The sequence below is a fragment of the Anser cygnoides genome, chromosome 1 (genome assembly GCF_040182565.1).
Source record: "Anser cygnoides isolate HZ-2024a breed goose chromosome 1, Taihu_goose_T2T_genome, whole genome shotgun sequence".
NCBI lineage: Eukaryota > Metazoa > Chordata > Aves > Anseriformes > Anatidae > Anser > Anser cygnoides.
The window spans coordinates 202,371,535-202,393,689 of NC_089873.1; the positions used below are offsets into that span (position 1 = coordinate 202,371,535).

A 22,155-nucleotide genomic window follows, 5' to 3' on the forward strand; every position below is an offset into this window, starting at 1 on the left:
AAAATGATGCTTATAAGGCAGTTTTTACTCACATTTTACTGAATATCAAGCTTTATTTACAGTATTTTTCTTGCAAAAGAATCAAACCATGACTGTCATGTAGCCGTCAAATAAACCTAGCCCTTGTTAAAGGATGAAGAGTACGAAAAGTGCCTATGGCATGGAGTTACTGTTTTGCCTCTGAAATCTAGTCCAAGAGTTATTAAATCTCAGTGGGTTAGTTTTATTACTATAGCACATCTAGACTTTAGGTCTTAATACTTCAGAGTGTTAATGCAGTGAGGGCAAACCTATGTAATACAATATTTAAAACATATAAATAAATTTTTCCCTCTTATGAGTATTAAAGTTCTATTCTCAGAAGAAAAAGGGGTGTTTTTCCTAATTGAAATCCAGCTAAATTCACTACGCGAGGTCTACTTTAATTTATTGAATTTGGTGGAAATATTGGTGTTTCAGCTCTACATTTGAGATGCCACTGTTGCTATTTCAGGTGTGCATATGCTATCTATCTGTTATGGAATATCTTTGTGCATGGCACTCGTCCACATGCAGATAAAACTGAAAGCGAGACTGGGAATAGTTTCGTAGCTTGTTGGCTAGAGGTGCACAGGCATTAAGGGGATATATTGGATTCCAGTTCTTGCACCAGCTTATATCAAAGTATTTACACAAAGAGAGGCCTTCCTTCACCTTGAGCATGCACCATGTAATGACCACTTACTTGCCTTAATTCCATGAACTGCCTTTAAAACCTTGTGGAAGCTTGTAAGGGCTGATAATCTCCTCTCTCTAAATCTGCTCTCTCAACATTTTCCAATCTTTCAGCCTTGCCAACTGAAGCATATTGCTAGGCTTCTGTTAGTTTGTGTCTTCCCATTCTTTGGAGTTTGGTGTCAGCACATCAGGACTTCTCATGTATTAGAATCTGCTTTGGGGATGACTGTATCTGATGCACTTTTAAAACATTTCTGGGGGCTACAACAGGGACATCTGTGGATGTAGCCTTCTGGCAACGGAAGGGTGATGGGCAAGGAGGGGTCTGTTTTCTTTAATTCTGATAATATTTGTTGTATACTCTTGGACCCTTGCACAGAAGGAAGTCAACTTTTCATTTGCCTCACCAAAGACAGACATACCACAGTAGGCAATATTTTTAGGGCTTAATTTAAACTTCTTTACCCATCAACCCTAATGTCATTCCTAGTGCTTAAAAAAGAGTTTATATTCCTTTTAAATTCAATAAGCACTCATACACATCTTCTGGTCACCTGTGTTGAATGATGATACATTCTAGTTAACAGGGCTGTAATGGAAAATCTTTTTGTATTTAAAGTACTGTGTTTGGTTAACTGGACCTCTCATAAATGTTGAGGACACTGCAAGGCGAAAAGGAGGACAAAAAATATAAAAAGTGAATTCTCAGTTTTGTTTTTTAATTTCAAAGCTTCATTTATGAAAAAATATTGATGAGGTTTGGAGATCTTACCAATGTGTATAAATACCTGAAGGGAGAGTGCAGAGACCAGGCTCTTTTCTGTGGTGCCCAGAGACAGGACAAGAGGCAGTGGGCACAAACTGGGACACAGGAGGCTCCCTCTGACCATAAGGCATCAATTCTGTACTGTGTGGGTGAGGGAGCACTGGCACAGGTTGTCCAGAGAGGCTGTGGAGTTTTCTCCTTAGAGATTTTCAAAAGCCGCTTGGACATTGTCCTGGGCAGCCTGCTCTGGGTGTCCCTGATTGAACAGGGGTTGGACCAGATGGACCCAGAGGTGCCTTCCCACCTCAACCATTCTGTGATTCTGAGAATCAAACAAAACATAGATGGAAGGGATAAAGAGCAGGAGGGCATTAAAACATAAAGCTACATTTTAAAAAAGAAAAAGAAAAAAAACACTTTATTATTCCTCCTACTCCCAATATTTCATGGTTTAAAGGTTAGGTGGCATTTATATTTCTTTAGTGTTGTAATGACATTTATGGCTGGCCATCTGACGGAAGAATTTTTCTACATTATACACTCTTTATGCCACTTTTTAAAAACAGATAAAAAGGATTAGATTTCTCTTAAGACATCTAGAAGTCTTCTCCCCTTTAAAAGCCTATTCCCCACTTACATGCTAAGTATTCTCTGCATTCGTGTGTATTAGGAATTGTAGTACGTGTTCTTGTCAAATAAACTCACCTAACAAAGAATAAACTGTCAGCTTAAAAAGCCCATTCTCATTTCTGGCTGTTCCTTCACGTTATTGTGCTGTTCTCTGTTTAATTTTTAACTTATATTCACCCATCAGAACCATTTATTTGGTGTGGGTACAAAAACAGCTGGTTGGAAGGGTTAGGGCAGCTGTAGAAAAGAATGACAATGAAATTACAGTCTTAGAGATGACCTGACCCTAATCTATTCAAGAATAAATGTCCTGATTCTATTTTAGTGACCCATTTTATGCAGAAAGAAGCATAATAAAATCTAACAGTTAAAAAATAGAGCCAAAGAAATTTAAATGGAAAAAAATATGCATTTTAAAGAGCAAATTATATTAGGGAACAATTCAGCTTATGATGAATACCAGTGACTTTTGTGTGTTCTTAGGATCACAGAATGATTTGGGTTGGAAGAGACCTTACAGATTATCTAATTTCAACCCCCTGCCATGGGCAGGGACATCTTCCACCACACCAGGTTGCCCAAAGCCCCATCCAGCCTGGCCTTGAACACCTCCAGGGATGGGGCATCCACAGCTTCTCTGGGCAGCCTGTGCCAGGGCCTCACCGGCCTCTGAGTGAAGAATTTCTTCCTTATGTCTAATCTAAACCTACCTTCTTCTAGTTTAAAGCCATGTTTCTTGTTCAAAAAAAGTTTAATGAAAGCCGTTCTTACAGAAACAACTGGACAACACTTCATGACATGGATTATTCAGGGCTCAAATTAAATTGTGCTATTGATTCTTCCTGGCCCTAAAACATTGTAATCTATGAATTATACTGATTTCATAATTAGATATTAAAGAATTAAAATCTATGAAATATGCTATGATACAAAGTAATTAGGAAAGCTATAAATTTTGTGTAATGGTAAATGAACTTTAAAAGTTTTTCTTTAAGAGAATGCAAAACTTTAAAGGAAAAACTTTTACATTTTGAGAGTATTGGCTTTTACTTAAATTAATTCTGATTGCATCAATATATTTTTGGCAGTTTTATAAATTGCTGATGTCTCTTTTAGATGCAATATGGAAAATCTTCCTCCTGAGGCTTTGTAGTTTTGTATGTAAATAGCTCTGTAAACACACACAAGTATGTAGGTACGGTTTTCTGTTCCATGCAAGCATATATATTAAAAAGATTACTTTTTTTCCCCATCTCAAACTCTAGTGCTGAACATAGATTGACAAATTAATGGAAATTTCTGCTATTTCTGCTCAACTCCCACACATGTTCTGTACCAGTGGAGCATTGGCAGGTCCTTTACAGGTGAAATACGAAGAACAGTGCATATGGAAAAGACATCTTAAACCTCTAGAAAGCAGCCAACTTAAAACAGGTTTCCTCGGGATTACAATAAGCCATGGCTGCAAGTCATGCTTCACTGTTCAAGTTTCAAGTCTCAATCTTCGTCTGCTAAGCCATTAGAAGTGTTTCAGAAGGTTCGCAAAACCCCTGCAATGATAAAATGTGTTTTTTGCATCCTCAAAAGTAACACAACTGCTTATATTCAGATTTTTGAAAGCTATTTGACAGCTGTCTGAGAACAGATTACTTCGTTTGTAAAGGTTAAATTTATAAGCTTCTTGTAATGAGCTTTAGGAATGGAAATGTAAGTGTGATATTAACTTCAGGCATCAATACAGACCGTATATAAAAGTTAAAGACTAGATGATGGCCCATTCAAAAGGCCAACTTTACATAGAGCATAATGGTAAAATATTTTATTAGCATGAGAGACTCGACAGTGCAGAATCAGGATCTATAAATTTTTGTTTGAAGGAAATATGACTCAGAATTTTTTGCATATTGCATGTGTTTCCACTACATTGTTCAGGTTGAGATGCAGCTAAGGACAAAGAACATGATCCACAGTGCTACTGCAGAAAAAGTCCCTATCTTCAGTGCATAAAGACTATGGAGAAGATAAGGGCAGGTACCCATAAGTGGAGAACATCACCAAGAGGAACTGAACTGATAGCTACCATTATGATCATGACCCAGTAAGTTGTACTGAAAACATATTGTGGCATAATGGCTGAAAAAAAAAAAAATGTGGTCACTGCAGCAGAGTAAGTTCTTTCATAGATTTACAGTGGAAGAAGGAAATGGATTTATAGATGTTTAAACTGAGCTTCTCCCAGGCAACAGGCACTTCAGAGGACAAAGGACAATGTGGTCCTTTAGATGCAGTGGCCACAGCTCTTTTCCCAGGCTTTCTATTCTGAATGAATGCTAAAAAGCAGGATACGGATGATTGCTTAGGGCACTGGAAACGGAGATGGGCAAATAACATCAGGATGCCTCATCTAAGGGAGCCAAGTGCTGGTGCTGTATGGAAATGATAAATTAGGGAATAATCATTGTATTCTGGGTGGATACTTGCTGGCAAGGTGGCCTGTATTCTGTGAGAAAAGCTTCTGTGTTAGCTCAAATGGGGAAAATAAACTGTGGCAAGAGTCAGAGAAACATACTGCACTGACTGTAGTGATAGCCCCAGTGGTGTTGGAGGTGGGAGAAAGTTGTTTTATTTTCTCAGTCCTTTCTAGCTTTTATACTAAACATATTTATCTTAAACATTCTAGCTTCAATCTAGCTTTAATATTAAACCTAGTCATTGATATTAATGTTGTGCTAGACCAGCGTATTATAGATATGTTACAGATTAGAAAAACAAATGCTTGAACTTGAGTATTTAAACTCGGATACTTAGACTTTTAGGCCTGAAGTAGTCAATGCAAGGAAGAGTGAGCTTTTCCTCTCAAGATAAGAGTTTGACCTTGACACAACCTCTAGACAGCCTCTTTCTCTCTGGTGATCAAAGAGAGTTCAGGGTGGCTGGCTGACAGACATTCAGTTTGTCAACACTTTGTTCAGGTGAGATACAGTAATTCCAAAGTGCTCTTACTAGGTTTCTTTTAGACCTCTTGTGCTTTGTTTCTTACAGTTTTAATCTTGATTCAGGAGGATTCCTTGCTCTCTCTTTTATTTTCTTTCCCTAAAAGTCAATACTGCTCTCAGATGAGAAATCTTATTTTCCAAGCTTCACTCTGGAAAAAAAAAAAAAAGTTTTGTTGTTAAATTGTCTGTAGCAAGACATGAGTCAAAAAGTCAAACAAAAGCTCTGCTAAAATGAAAGGGCCTTGAGGAAGAATGTGTCTATAACTATTTATCTGATACCTGCACCTGCTTTTATCTTCACTGATCATTAGTGGTCCATAGTCATTATGGAGTTGTGTTTGCCCATCTTACACAGAAGGAAAAATGCCTTATTCTGTCCTCGTGAGAGGAAACTGTAAATAGGAGACATGTGGTCTGTAACTTTATGAACACTTCAAACTCAGATGAGTTGGCAGTGCACCCCGAGGTGGTGTTTTGTTCTATTTTGTGTCCCCAGCTGTGCACTCCCGATGTTTCCCATGTACTAGAGTTGAAACTGAAGTATAAGTCAGCTGCTCCAATTGATCTGTAGAAACCTACCGTACACATAAACAACAGCAAAAGCATTTCCGTCAAATATTATATAAATCATCTTTTTTATTTTTTATTTTTTGATCTTACACAGGCATGGAGACGTAAAACACAGTTGAAGGTGTGGAGTGAGTAGAGGAGAACTGCTGCTTTTGGCAACAACCTGAAGCTACACTGGAACAGATGTAGTGTGAAATGCCTGTGGTGGGTTGACACTGATGCCACTCTCCCACTCCTTTAAAATACAGGAGAAAATATGATGAATGAAGGTTATGGGTTGAGCTAAGGACAGGGACATCACTCACCAGTTGTTGCCATGGGCAGAAGAGACTCAGCATAAAGGAGATTAATGTAATTTATTACCAACTAGATCAGTGAGAACTAAAAGCAACCTAAAAACACCTTCCCCCCTATCCAACCCTTACTATATAAACCCTATTTGGGGTTCAGATATTGTTGGGACTTCACAGGTTTTGAATGCCCACATTTAACTTTCAGTGAGACTTATTTGGCAGTGTCAAGGATCAGATTCAAATCTGAAGGCCTCACTTGCAAATCCCTAGCGCAAGACCTTGCCTAGTCTCCTGGGTTATTGTAATACATATTGTAATACACTCTAGGCACTGAATTAAAAAAAAAAAAAAAAAAAAAGCTAATGAAAAAGGACTAATGAACAATGCCTGTAATCAAGGGAGACGATGCAGTTCTAACAGGTGGGTAGGCACAGTAATGATTAACTAATGCTTAAGTAAAACTGAAGCCATGATAACTTTTTTTTTTTTTCCTCTGGAGAAGCAACAACTAAGCCCTGGGTTGCTCTTCTTGCATTACTTTCAGCTGGACCTGGAGGTTGTTAAGTCTTTCCGGATAGCAAGGCCAGATCTAAGGAAAGTTCAGCAGTTGGTGAGATGCAAGCTACCTGCTCCCCCTTGCTGCATACTATTCCCCTCCCTGTTATGCTCTTCTTTTTACTGCATATTCTGTCTTGCACCATTCCTTGCTTTGCTCTGGTAGCTGCTGTGGCTACCAGAGAGCAGTGTTATTTATTTTGTATCCAAATAACATGTATGTATTTGTGTTATATTGAGAATTAAGGCAGTCTCCCATCTCACAGATTTCAAGTAGTTTCCTTATTTTCTGTCCTCTCGGGAAGGATTCTTATATAAAGTCTCTTCGCCTTCAGGTTGTATGTTTAGCACTAGCACAGGTTACCCAGAGAGGCTGCGGAGTCCTCTTTCGAGATATTCAAAAGCCATCTGGTCATGGTTCTGGGCAACATACTGTAGGTGGTCCAGCTTGAGCAAGGAGGTTGGACCAGATAACCTTCAGACATCCCTTTGACTTCAACCATTCTGTGACTCTGTAATTTGCATCCCAGTACTGCATGTTGTTGCCCTCCTCTTAGGATAACTACTCAACCTATACACACCTAGACAGAGTTAATTGACCTGGATTTTTATACACAATTACTACTATACTTCTTTCTCTGCTTTGGAATCCCCTTCTTAATAGAAACCAATCTTTCCCACACTGATCCGTGTGATCCAAGATGATTAGTCCTGTCTATCACTCATTTTTTATTTCTCTCCATGTAGCCTTACCAGAGAGTGCCTCTTGGACTTCAGATTCCCTTTCCTTTTCTTGGGATGGGAGAAAGGGGCAAAACTGTCTCTTTTACTTTCTGGCCTTGGCTACCTGGCTACGCATGTTACAGCTGTCATTTCTGCCATACCTTACAGCCTTCTTCCCCTTTTCCAGCTGCTCCCAGCTCTTGCTGGTGTCATACTCCCATTTGTGATGCAACAAATTTTGACCAAGGGGACCCCTGGCCAGGCAATCAGCCCATTTTGCATGCCCCAAAAACGAGACACAAAAATAACTGACTTTCTGTGAGTAACCAACCAAATGACAACAGTGCCAAGATTTCTCAATACTTATTCATGGACTTCAATCATCAGTTTGTCCTTTCTGCTCTGAAATAATTTATGGTACTACATGATAAATGTTTGCTAAACAAAATCTAGCTCATCATCTGGGCCATACATTGTCTAGCTTGTAGATAGTAATTGTCAAAAGTGACAGATGGGAAAAATGCAGGTATAGTAGGTATTTATTTGTGTAAGTTTCAGTAGATAATGAAATTAAATAATTATGAATATGTAATTTTGCTAATCACTAAATATATTTACATAATCCCTTTTTCTCACAGCGATTATAGGATTTGTGTGGCAAGACTTACTTTGAAGCAGCATATTATTTATCTCCACATTTGGTATTCCATTTTTCAGCATAGATGGGTTTTATTTCTGATTTCCTCTTGCATATACAATCACTTCTTTTCCAAAGCAGCACTGTTCAAAGCTGAGAAGCACTCTGGGGATTTAGCCTTACTGTATGTACTGGAGTTTTAAGCTTTATGCAAAATTATTTGCTATCAGTGCTGAATATCCCTGCACACCCCTAAAATAAATTGGCAGTTTCTAAGAGCTTCTACAGTCTGGAGGATCTGACAGAGTAAAGAAACACTGTATAAATGGTTATGTTTTGTTTTCCTTCACTCCTCTGTTTGTAGTGTCAACACATTGTCTTTGAGCTCTTGAAGAGAGCTGAGCAAATAATTTTTAATGATTCACTCTATAAATTTGGCCTAATGTTTGTGTTTGCAGGAAGGCTGCAAAGCTCAGGCCTCTTCAATAAAACGTTTAACTACTCTGTAAAAGGGTGCCTCCTGCCTTCAGTAAGACTAATCTCAGGCTTGAAATTAAGTACATGCTTAAAAGCACCAAACCTTTTCTGTGGCAAATCACCTGTCCCGGTCCATAGTATGCAGAAGCTCTTTACAGCGACCCCTTCAAAAAAAGGCATAGCAGCATAATAGCGAGTGCAACATCTTTTGTCTCTGCGTAGATTGCAGGAACGGCTGATACTGCAGATTTCAAAGCAAGCTTCAAGCAAGCAGCTTTAAAGGTATCTGCCCAGGGGGAAAGTTTTTCTGTCTTTCTGCTAGCCTGTGCTTTTGAGGCATAAAAAGTTGTCTCTTTTCAAAATTGTCATCTTTAATATTATAATTAGAAGTTAGAACTACCTCTGTAAGTGTCTGGTGAGTCTCTGTGATGGTGTGCTTCTGCCCACCACCACCTACACCTTCAGTCTGGCCATTGCCTTGCTCAAATAATGACTGTTGCTTGCAAGGCCTTGATCAGTCAGATAGCAACCAGTGTCCTGGCTACACACAAGGCCTTGCTCAGGCACATGGTGACCACAATATCAGCTCTAACTTGGTACTGGAGAAACTGTCAGACAGACTTCTTGCTCAGCAGTTGCAGGCCAACAGAGCATGCACCAAACAAACAAACAAACAAACAAAAAACTCAATATGACTATTAGTCCATCATTTTGCCCCATGAATAGTGAGCAGGCCAAGAGCCCTTTGAGGTCTTCTGCGTGGCAGCTGGCTGCACAATAGGATCATTCAGAGAGTGGTGAGGCCCTGGCACAGGTTGCCCAGAGAAGCTGTGGATGCCCCATCCCTGGAGGTGTTCAAGGCCAGGGTGGATGAGGCCCTGGGCAACCTGATCTAGTGGGTGGCATCCCTGCCCATGGCAGGATGGGTTGGAACTAAATGATCTTTAAGGTCTCTTCCAACCCAAGCCATTCTATGAAATTCTATAGAGTAAATCTCCCCTTGAGCTGGGATGCCTCTCACACCTGCTGCAGAGATCCCTTACTCCTCATGAGAGATTCCTTGCTGTAACAGATCCCTGATAAGTGATTAATAGCTTGCTAAACTAAGATTATATTTTTGGTTGATTGTGCACATATCGGAGAATGGACTGGAAGCAGCCAAAAGGAGAAGGAACTGGGTGTGTTGGTTGTTGAGAAGCTTAACATAAGCCAACAATGTGCACTTGCAGCCCAGAAAGCCAGCCTTATCCTGGGCTGCATCAAAAGCAGTGTGGCCAGCAGGGTGAGGGAGGGGATTGTCCCCCTCTGCTCTGCTCTCGTTGAGACCCCACCTGGAGACCTGTGTTCAGCTCTGGGGTCCCCAGCACAAGGACATGGACCTGTTAGAGTGGTTGCCTCTCTAGGCAACCGATTTCACCTAAATTTGGATTCTATTTACATTTACGTCTGTTTGTTCGTGTCATGGGAATAATTACAGTTTATCCTATGGTAACTTTAATCAGAATTTATCCTTTAGTATTTCACAGAACTCCCTTTTGTGAAGCTATTTCAACAATTAGTACAAACATTGAGGAAGTCCTGAACTAGGATTTTTCCTTTTTTTTCTGTCTATCTTGAGCTTTATTTGCCTTTTTATTTTTATTATTTCACTGATAAAAGTAATGCTAAGCTTCCAAGGGCATAATTCTTCTTGTATGTTTAGAAGCCTTAAAAGATGTCACAAGTAAGGAACTCAGTTTAAAATATGGATAGTGTTAACTGTTTTTCAACCTACATATAGGACTAATCACAGTCTAAAGTCTCCTCCATCAGACATGCTCCTGCTGTTACACTCTTTTCTGTTATGATTAATAACGTCTGAAATCTGAAACCAAGTCAGCTGCACTATAATAAACTTGGTATCAATTTTACAGGTCACAAATAACCATGTAATACAATAACCCTCTATATGTTCCAGACCAACGTGGGACCACATGCTTGTGGTGGGGAGCAATGACTGGGTAATTTCATGAGGAATGAAGACCATACTCAGGGAAAAGAATCTGAAAGATGAAAGCATTTTCTACAGGAAAGGCAGAGTCAGAAAAGAAAAGCATGCTTTCCAAAGATGGCTACCTTTAATGGTATGAACTATCTTCAATCTTTAAAATGTTTCTGTGCATTTTGGAGTGTGTCCAAATGATGAATAATTCATCCTGAACAGAAAGAATATGAACAGTTAAAGAACATGACATAAGACTAAAAATGGTCAGTTAGCAAATCTGCGAGGAAAGATTAAACAAAAATTTTGCTTTGAAGATGAGATTTGGGAACAGATATAAGGTGGTCTAGCTCAATTACAGTCAATACATTAGGCAAAAACTACAGGAGATTACTTTGAGGAACAGGACCATCATGTAAAAGCCTATGAAAATACTTAGAAGGAAAGGATTAAGTGTTCCATATCCAGCTTGCAAAATGATGTGGTTAAGTGGGATTCTCAGCTTTCATTTAAGAAAATAAAATTTCTTTGGTCACAGGTGTACAGAAAATGTGAACCAAGTGAACCGTACTGACTGAAGGCAAGCAGTGCCCTTTTCTTCTTTTAAACTTAATCTTATGAATGCAAAGTCAGATTCATGGTTTGCTGACATCTGTTTTCCAATTGTTCTGCACTGTGGGCTAATGAGACTTTACAGAAAAAAAAAGTTACTCTTTTTTATCTCTTACTAATAATTATCTGAATAAACCTCATGACCACAATATGCATCCATAGAAATTCACAGATTGTTTCCTTTGGCTACCTTGTACTTGCAGCATCTAAATGCTGTCAAGTCATATGTTTCTGACACTGGTAAAATGCACAATTATACAAAGTCTGAAAATAACAGTGGTTAAACCCCAAAGGGATTCTCAGACATATACTTGCCTGTCACACTGGCATGGCCCAAACTGGCAGATTTTTAGAAATAAGCAGTAATTAATTTTTCCGGAAGGAAGGAAGAAAGGAAGGAAGGAAGGAAGATAGGAAAAGAGAAAGAGAGAGGGAGAGAGAGAGAGAGAGAGAAAGAAGGAAAGAGAGAGAAAGAATGAAAGGAAGGAGAGAAAGAAGGAAGGAAAGGAAGGAAGGAAGAGAGAGAGAGAAAGGAGGTAGAAATCAAAACACAAACCACAGTGAGGAGAAATTGAGGGATTTTCTCTTTGCTAGTTTTGGCAGCTTCTCTCTAATTTTTTTTTTTTTTAACAGGTTTTCTAAGGTGCCCATCCCTTACCCATCCATATTAGAAAGTTTGTGAATGCCTAGTTTTATCCCAGGCAGCAAGGCACCCAAGATTTAGCTGATCTTAAACTGAGTCTGAAGCCTTTTTGGTAGACTAGTTCCAATACAATTATTTGGGCCTCCCTAGATTGAAAGATCACACAGATCTAAAAATTATATAGGCTTTCTGTTTAGAAACACTATCATTTCATTTATTTATTCCATCATGGTCTTAATTGTAGAAATTTCTGCTCATTTCAAATAAAATTTGAGACCAAAATGAGCACAGTATTATTCCTTAAGGATTGGGGTCTAGGGAACATCATGCCATATGGAAAATGAAGAAGCAAAATTTGTGTGTGACAAATGTTTTTCAGCCTTCAACATATGGGCAGAAGTGTGCCAATGAAGACAAGAATAGGGAGGCTGAATATTAGAAAAATGAGATTACACTTACTTTTAGCCCTGATTGTAGCACCTAAAAGTCACAGTTCATGGCCAGAGTACTCTTCTGACAAGTTTTTTGCCTACACATGGAGAGGAGTTGCCTAAGCTGTGAAGGTGTATATGGAAGATCTCTGTCTGTAGATGAACTGAGTTTTGGATATGGCCTTAGTATATTCATTGTGTGAACATGCTCTTCATTGTGTATTCATTGTGTTAGACAGCTCTGAGTTTCTGGAGCCATATTGTGGCTCTGGAATGTGCAGGACTGGAGAAAGAGGCTGTGGGACAACCCTGTTATTATCCGCTGAGTCTTCTGTCACAGCTTAAGAGGTGACAGCTGGTGGATGAGAACAGGATGTTGTGATTCTGGAAACACAGCACTTAAACTGATTTGCTACCTATGATCAGCAACACTGTGACATGACCAAGAGAAATAACAGAAGAGTTGAGTTTGGAAGGAACTTATGTAGGTCACCTGGTCTAACCTCCTGCTCAAAGCAGGATCCTATTAAATCAGGCTCTCGGGGGCTTTTCCAGGGTGTATTTTGAATATCTCCAAGGATGAATATTTCCTATAATCTTCTGAGCAACCTGTTACAATTTTTGACCACCCTTCTGATGAAAAAATGTTTTTTTGTTTTGTTTTCCTAATATCTAAACAGAATTTACCATGTCCCAGCTTGTGTGTTGGATCTTGTCTCCTTGTTCTTTCACAGTCCCACTCTTCTCAGAGTCTGGCTACACCAGTGAGGCGTATATGAAGATAGCCACGTTCATATGTCATTCTTAGGTATGGCTAATAATAATAACATTGTAATTGTTATTCATGAATCAGAAATGAAAATAATTTGAAAATATGTTGTTTCAAATGAAATGTTTTTTTATGAAAATACTTAGCTTGCTTTTTATCCTTTGCAAATATTCTGCAAAATGCAATGTAAATTTAGGAACAGTGTTTTTTTTTGTTTGTTTTTGTTTTGGTTTTGGTTTGTTTGTTTTTTAATTAAACCCTTAAATTAAAACAGAATCTTCCTTGTCTCCTGATGAGAGTTTTTAAAAGTATATGTTTGTTTTTGTCTACTTCAGCCAAACTATCTGGTTAATTAAATGTAGCCCATGATGTTCCTTTTTTCCTATTCCAGTTTAAAGCTACTAAAAAGTATAGATACAATGTTTCAGTTCTGGAAAAAAAAAAAAAAAAAAAGAATATACTACATAATTCCTACCTTTCCCTCTACCTTCGTTGACCAAAACACTACTGAAGAAAATGAGGGACAGGAGATTATACTGAAGTCTGTGCAGTAACGAAACAAGGCCTACAGTATATTTTGCACCATGAGTGCAAAGAAATTCAAATTAGTTCTTCATGCCCTGAAATTCAACACACTGGGAAGCATGCTGTCGAGCAATCAAACATGTTTTGAAAACAGTGTTTTCCTATTCAGATTGTTTCTTAGCTCTGACAGCATGATTATACTACTTCTGAAGATGAGCTGCTAAGCACGATGCATTGCTGTGTGAACCTATTGACACACATGGGTTGCTGATAGCTTGAGGATTTCTGGATCACACTCCATAGCTCAGTGTAAATAGAACCACCAAAGCTTCAAGACAAGCAGAGAATCACAGCCAGCCTTTTCCATCCCAAAGATCTTTAACTTCAACTCCAAGGCTTAACATCAAAAATTTAATGCCCAATGCAAACATTTCAAACTGGTGTAAGAGGGAGGGATATTCACCTGACTGCATGAGGCATTTGCATGCAGTCATCTACATCTGAGGTAGTTTTACTGAAAGCTTTCTTTAAGGTCAAAAGAGAGAAATGGACATTTCAAGGTATGGTTGAGCTCATCCTAGTGTAGTCATCTAAAATATGTAAGAGGAACTGACCCTTGTAGTGCCTTCTTTTCTTCTGTGAATATAAGGGAAACTTATATCAGGATATCAGGAATGGACACCCACACTAAATGGTTTGACTTCTTCCCATGAAAATGCTGACCTCCCAAGCTGATGAATGAGCTAAAACAGTTGTCCCATCATTTAGGTATTTTTTCCCAAACTTTCCTCAGCCTGTTGTTCAATCTCTTATGATTATACCTTTTTGTTTACAATTAATGCTTCCATAGAGCAAAATTAGACCAATGTGCCTGCTTACTGAACATGAGTTTCCACAGTGCCCTTGTTGCCACCTGAAAGTTATCCCGTGTTTTGCACTAGGTTATTTACAAAAGATGATGAAAACCTGATTTATGCTATGTGTTCATAACACTGGGCTGAGATGACTGTGGCTGGCCTCCCCTCTTCCTTCATTAATCAGCAACAGATTGTCTAGAATATGCAGCTGCTCAGGTGCTGATCTGGATTCTGCCCAAGCAGCATAGCCTGTTCAATAGCACCATGGCCCTTTGACCTATCAATTGCTAGTACCTTCTTCAGTTGTCTTTTGAAAGCAGCTCAAATACTTAATCTTTTTCTGCTGTGCTCTGGCATTTTATGTGTTGAGCACTTGTGGAGTTATATCTTCTATTTATGTCCCAGTGCTTCAAAAGGAGACTAGCAGTGAAGCCTCTGCTACAAAAGCTTGGAGGTTTGTCTGTTTGTAAAGCTCACTGAAAATTTAATTTGTTTATTGAATGACACTTTCTTCTGGCTCTTGTTTGAACTCAGGGCTGGTTCATGTATACAGTTCCTTCCTACTGTGAATTTGGAATTTGTCTACAGATACAGTAGAGCTTAAATATTGCCTTAAATATAGGACACAATTAAATAAATATACCTGAAGGTTTAATGAAAATAATTGAGCACTTGGGAAGGCTAAAGGCCCTCAAGATACAGGTGGGAATGTGATTCAAGGGAGTCTGGATTCTTGGATTCTGCTTCTGGTTTGCTGATTTGCTGCTTAATCTTTCACATCTGGTGTCAGTAATTAACTTCAGTATAGCCAGTGTCAGTTCACCAGCTGAGATTCACACCTCTGAAAATATTCACAGAAACCCTGGGGGTTAAATTCTTAGGTGGCTCAGAGGTTACTCTTTGAAACACAGAAAATGGAAGACAACCATTTCTCTGTGTTCAGTAGAAATCTGAAGCCAGAAATCCAAGCAGTGATACCCCTGCTGCTGTCCATGTTCTATTTCCCCAAATGTTTTCTCCCTCAAAACGTGAGACACCATTTATATTTAAGAAAAAACAACAAAAACTACTGTCTTGTGCTTCTTTGAAATGACATCTGGTATCGTATTTGGGAACTAAGAAAGAAGAAGAGAAGTACCCTGTGACTAATCTATTCACTAGCATTTAAGGACTCTTCAAGTGTGTTTTAAGAACTTTTAACTAGTAAAAAATAAAGCCATCAGATGCTTGTATCAGTGCTGGCTGTTTTACATGGAAATATAGGAAACATCACTCCCATTTTTAAAAAGGGTAGAAAGGAAGGCCTGGGGAACTACAGATCTGTGAGACTCATTTCTGTGCCTGGGAAGATCCTCCTGGAAGCAATGTTAAGGCACATGCAAGAGATGGAGGTGATTTGAGACAGCCAATATGGCTTCACCAAGGATAAACCATGCCTGACCAATATAATGTCCTTCTACTTCGGTGTGACTGCATCAGTGGACAAGGCAAGAGCAACCAATATTATCTACCTGGACTTCTGTAAGGCCTTTGACACAGTCCCATGCTACATCCTTGTCTGTAAATTGGAGAGGGATGGATTTGACAGACAGACTATTCAGTGGCTAAGGAATTTGCCTTGAACTTTAAGTTCAACAAGGCCAAGTGCCGGGTCCTGCACCTGGGGTGCAACAACCCCAAGCAGAGCTACAGGCTGGGAGATGAGTGGCTGGAAAGCTGCCTGGCCGAGAAGGACCTGGGAGTATTGGTTGATAGTCGGCTGAATATGAGCCAGCAGTGTGCCCAGGTGGCCAAGAAGGCCAACAGCATCCTGGCCTGTATAAGAAGCAGTGTGGCCAGCAGGTCTAGGGAGGTGATTGTGCCCCTGTACTCGGCTCTGGTGAGGCCGCACCTTGAGTACTGTGTTCAGTTTTGGGCCCCTCGCTACAGGAAGGACATGGACGTGCTCGAGCGAGTCCAGAGAAGGGCGACCAAGCTGGTGAGGGGTCTGGAGAACAAGTCTTACGAGGAGCGGCTGAGGGAGCTGGGCTTGTTCAGCCTGGAGAAGAGGAGGCTCAGGGGCGACCTTATCGCTCTCTACAGTTACCTTAAAGGAGGCTGTAGAGAGGTGGGGGTTGGTCTGTTCTCCTACGTGCCTGGTGACAGGACGAGGGGGAATGGGCGAAAGTTGCGACAGGGGAGTTTTAGGTTGGATGTTAGGAAGTACTTCTTTACCGAAAGGGTTATTAAGCATTGGAACGGGCTGCCCAGGGAGGTGGTGGAGTCACCATCCCTGGAGGTCTTTAAAAGACGTTTAGATGTAGAGCTTAGTGATATGGTTTAGTGGAGTGCTTAGTGTTAGGTCGGAGGTTGGACTCGATGATCTTGAGGTCTCTTCCAACCTAGAAATCTGTGATACTGTGATACTGTGAATTGACTGTATGGATGCATCCAGAGAGTTCCAGCCAACAGCTCAATGTCCAAGTGGAGATGAGTGATGATCGGGATCCCTCAAGAGTCTATAGAAATCTTAGCTCAGTACTGCTTGAAAATACAGGATTTGCAGTCTTCCCTGAGGAAGTGTCAGCATGTAATTATACTCAACTGGTAATACAGAAGGAATTAATGAACAACTTTCTGACAGAAAGAGCACTTCTTCCTCCTGTTGACCTGCACTTTGAATGGTACACACAAGGGGACATGACTTTGGACACTGGAAAAGCGTAGATGCCCATACACAACGATTCTTCTGACCTTTTTTTTTTTTATATATATATATATATATATATCAGATAGGCAGCCAAACAGAGATATGAAGAGGTGCTTCTCAGTCATTTCTTCCTCTATATGTCCCAAGAAGCAGTTTTTGGGTGACCCTTGTATGTATAAAATTCCAAAGTATTCGCTGACTGATCTCAAAACACTTCAACAGCAGTTGCGTGTCCCATTTCCCATCTGGGAAGACTGAGACACACAGCATCGGTGATTGAGCATGCATTTGGTGGCGGAGGCACTTTCAGCATGCAGAGATGTGAAGCCCTTACCATTTCTTCACTGTAGGCATGTAAGCTGCTCTGTTAGCTGTAACCTGACTCAATGCCAAGTGAAATCAGCACTAAATCTTTCCATTGGCTTCAGTGGTAGCAGATTAGGTCCTTAATGGGTATGTGAATTACAAGAGAGTGAAACATACAGGCTTTGAGGAGTGGTTTTATTGTGTTCTTTTCCAAAGACATTTATTTTATCAGAAAAGCGAAGAATTGGTGGGCTGGGTATTTTAAATATAGCTTTTAGCTTGTCATCGATATGCTTTAAAAGAGAGCTGTGAGCTGAAATTTTTATTCTTCCCTCCTCTAAACCCTTTTTTTTTTTTTCTTACAAAGAAAGTTGTAAAGTATACTTGAGTAGAGGTAGTTTGAGGTTGTTTTTTTTTTTTTTTCTATATATATATTCTTGGTGTATATGGTTTTGACCATTATTTTTGATTACCTGTTCTGGCATGACCGAGACTTCCTGTAATATTTCTAATATTTCTTCTTCCTCCCTGGGGAAATTTTATGTCTGCTTTTAACATTTGTCCTTTATTTTTATTTTGTGAAAACTGAGGCAGGGAATTAATTTCATATTGTAGCCATATCTATTTCTTTGGTTAATAATACCTTACATTTACAATATCCTAGTCTATAATCTCCTTGGATGACCTTCCTGCCCTCACACATTTCTATTGCTTCTCTTTTCTCCTCTTGTACTACTTTGCTTTTAGTCTTTTTTTGCTGAGTTCCCCTTTCTTTTCTCTACATTTTCTCATCTCTCTCTTCCATAATCTACATTTTATCCCTCACATTTGGTCCCTTCCTAACCTTGATTCCTTTTTACAAAGCATTTTTCCTTCACATTCGCACCCATTTTCCTTTATGCTATATGTACTAAGTAGGTAGTATACACATAAACAACATTCCCTGAGGCAAACATGAATTTTACTTTGAACACCTTCCAATTTCCCTTACTTGCCCCTTCTCTTCGTCATTCTATTTCTTTCAGTTTTGCTCTACGCTTCCAATGCTAACAAAGCTTGCTCTGCTGAAATCGAACACTTGTATTTTTTTCTCCCGTATAGGCTTGTTTTCACCCATGTTAGAAATGTAATTAGATTATTCCTCTATTTCCCATGCTTCATGCATTTGCATTTGCATGCTGTCTTGAGCATCTACTTAAAAAGACATTAATGAAAGTTTCTTTTTGCTTCTATTCTTCTTCTTCATATATATATATATATATATATATATATAAAAACCCCTTACATTTTTGCTTTTTGTTCTGTCAGAAGTCTCTCTCTTTTCTCATGGATGCACATTTTTCACTCACTTTGCCTGCTCATGCCATGTGCCCTTTGTCTGTTCTCCACTTTCATTTAGTTGCTCTCTTTGAGAATTTTGCCACTGACTGCAATGCAACCTGTGTTTGAACTCATAAGCCTCATCTTCTATGTCCATTAGCTTGACCTGTTAACAGCGAGAACCAAAGGTTGCAAGAGCGTGCCTTGTTCCTTTCAGTAAACTTGCTGGGCTCACAAAAAGCACAAAAAGTCTATTCTCTGCTCAGATGAACCCTTGATCACTTCTGCATTCCCCTTTCCATTCCAGTATTTACAATGGATCTAGATAACCACTTCCCCATGAATGTAGTAGAAATTCTCAAGTCTCTCACATTGGATCTGTCCCCCTACCCTGGTGATCCTGAAAGACATATCTGGCTGGGTTAGCCCCATCCCTTTGGCTGAAGATATCCGGGAGATTTTCTTTAGGCTTCATCCCAAGGACATTCTTAAAAGCCACAGCACACAGGGTAAACAACTGTAGGAAGGGTGAACCAGGGCGGGTGCCAGCATGTTGTACTTTAGAGCTTCTACACATCAAAGAGCAGCATAAATGGGACTGAACCTCACGGTGACAGGCAACACAGCTGAGCCAGAGGGTGGCAGGGAATGGCGCCCTGCTGAAGTGACTTGGGAGTATATAGAGCAGGTCCTTATGCTCCAGATGAAGTCTGAAGTCTTATCATCCAGGTTTTGTCTGGACAGGGAAGATAGGGGCAAAATCTAATCTGAAAATGAATTAGACCACCTGGTATTAATTGCATGTTAAGAGTGGTCAGAAAGAGACACTCTTGCAGACTGCCTGGGCATTATATGTTCACAGCCAAAAATCCTACATAGTAACTGCTGTAACTAGACAAGCTGTCAGAGCTTCACCTCAAGGTTACAAATTGTGCGAGACTTTTCTTGCCTTACTGCAGGCTGATTATCAGCTTTTCTACCACCCTGCTGAAAATAAGAAAAATTGCTTATATTCCTAGTTTCTGGTAACGATAAAGCATTTGCCTGGCCTGTTTAGTTCAGATGCCAGCACCCAGCCAGTGCTCCACCCTACCCAGATAAAGTCATTTATTGATGGTATAGCTCTCCCTGAACTGAAAGAAACTCTCTGCCTCAGCCTTGTAAATATTATATACCGCTACAATAAATTAACTCTCAAAGTCATCAGTTTGGATCTCCCAGCACTCAACAAGTCAGCGCCCCATATGCATTTAATTGTCTCCCTAGATATTTTCATTTACAAAATATTACATCTTGCCTTGCTTGCAAATCACAGATTTATTCTCACATAGGTACCTAATCCTCAGACTCCCAAAACATAATCCTGTAGTCTGCCTCTTCCCCCCAAATACTCTGACAGGAAACAAAAGAGAACATAAACCAAAATGTAAAGACAGCCAGGAACCTGTACATTTTAAAACCCCAAATCAGTCCCATCTGTGGCATGGTTGAACACAGCAGTTTAATATAAAATGCATACATAGTACCTATACTTACCACTTACTTGAAAAATGTTGGGTTTTAACAGAAACCCTTATATTTCTTTGAGGATTTAAAACATTTAGGTCTCAAAATTAAAAACAAGTACACAATTATTGGAGTTAATTTGTAATAAAGATATATATTTTTTGAATTTTCTGAAGCATTTTATCTTTCTCAGATCTAATTTAAAAGGAAGGCAAACGGAAGGGAACATTGCAGCCTGGATGGAGTAAAAGCCTTCTTTTTTAGTTTTGATACCTTAATCAGCAGTCTGGGCTTGAGTCTGGTTTCAAGTCCATATCACCAGATGTAGCTCTACTGAAATAAACTGAGTTAAATGGTGTCATGCCAGAAGGATATCAGCTTCTCACTGAGACGCTGTGCTTCTTCAAGTCAGAGTAAAACTCGAGAAAAACCAATGAAGTCACAGGATTTATTGTAATTTTATGCAAGCATTTCTAAGGAAAGAATCTGTTTGATTAATCAGTCAAAATCATACAGTTCATCCCTTACCATTTGTTTTAAAGAATTAAGATTTTGCTGACATGAAGGAAGCTTGATTTGTGTTCCCTTTCAGGAAGAAGTCAAGATATTTTACAATTAATTTTCGTAGATCAACAAATCATACAAAACTGTTTTTTTGGCTACAGACATTTTTCATTTTTTCATGAGATCTGAGAGTGGAAATGAGAAAGGAAAATGTATGGGACTCTCACATTTCTTTGCTGAAACTTAATGAAAAAAGCAGATGGGAATTGCTAGCCTTTTTGCTAGAAGGAATAATATTTCTGAGTGCTGTGACTCAGTCGTTGCAGAAAGAGACGTTTGGAAGGTTTTGTTCATTATCTGTTGTCAGGAGATTATTATTGTGCTACTAGGGATTGAAAGGATAAGGTCCTTTGTTTATAGGTTAAAGGAAGTAAGGGTCATTTAACTTTTGCACAATAAAAGAAAAAAACTGTTGTATTGAGTGTATGCTGTTCTACATGCTTGAGAGTCGGATATTTGATTTTGTTCAGGGACAGAATTTCAAGCACAGTATTAGAAAGATATTTAAAGAAAAGTTTAGTTTCCGTTCAGGAACCCAAGTACAAAACATTTTTGGAAAAGCTAAGAACTTGGCATTATCAGAGCAAGGGCAGAGAAGTTGTCCCATAAATAGAAAGTTATGTTATTTAAGAATGTTTCAGCTTCTATTTCTCTCCTTATGTACTGAGAAACAAAGAGATTGCTTTATGTCTAATACATTCTCAATTTTATTTCTTCAAAACTGCCTCCTAGATCTGAAAGTCTCTGATTCTATGCATACATGTGCACATGTGTAGCTTTGTATAGATTCCTGCAAGGTGAAATTGTCGTATGTTTCCAGCATTGGCATCTCTGATGAGCTGAGAGTAGCTGAGATGTTTTCTGATAAACCAGTTTTAATCCACGAAACATGCTAAATAGAATAGAAAATAAATGAAATAGGAAACAATTGTATGGAGGGCTTCTGTCCGGCTGAGTGCAAACAGACTCCTATCTGCACTTTCCAGCAAACATACAGAGGTTAGTGACACCTGGAATCATAGAATTAAAAAAAAAAAAAAAAAAAAAGTAGTACAAAAGGATACAGAGAGAGGAAAAAGACCATTTTTTATACCGTAGAAGGAAACTAGACAAAAGTAATTAAAAATGAGCGGAAAGAGAGACAGAGAGCTAGACTGTGACATCATTATTTATGCTGGTAGAGCAGCTTATTCAACAAATGTTCTTTTCTTTTTGATGCAAAGCAATCTTCTTTTTATTGTAATTTTTACTGCTGTAGCACAGAGGAGGCCTCTTTATGGGCCAGGAGTCACAAGGCGCTTATGCTGTGAGTAATAAAAGATGATTGTTATTTTCTGAAGAGTCCCTTATGATACAGGTAGTCTTGCCACTGTGCTGCTGTACAGCTAGGATGGCAAGCAAGAGTATGCCCTTGGGGATGACTCCCCATCACCAAGTCCCAAATGCTCTTTTCCCAAAACTTTGTGGAGCAGCATCCTGCTACTCCTTAGCCTTCCCCGAGTGAGATGTGGGGCCAGTGGAAGTATTTAGGATCACTGGGGGATTGGGGTTCAGGTCTTTCCACAACTGATCCTTGAGAGTTGCCAAA

General features: G+C 39.3%; 1 long non-coding RNA gene across 1 annotated transcript; it reads left to right on the top strand.

Annotated features, from left to right (window-relative positions):
- The first annotated feature begins 7,496 nt into the window (after positions 1 to 7,496).
- Positions 7,497 to 13,143, top strand: LOC106034151 (uncharacterized). The gene is made up of 3 exons (XR_001205830.3): positions 7,497 to 7,568; positions 10,322 to 10,487; positions 12,712 to 13,143. It is a non-coding gene; the product is annotated as an uncharacterized lncRNA (long non-coding RNA).
- The last annotated feature ends 9,012 nt before the right edge of the window (positions 13,144 to 22,155 follow it).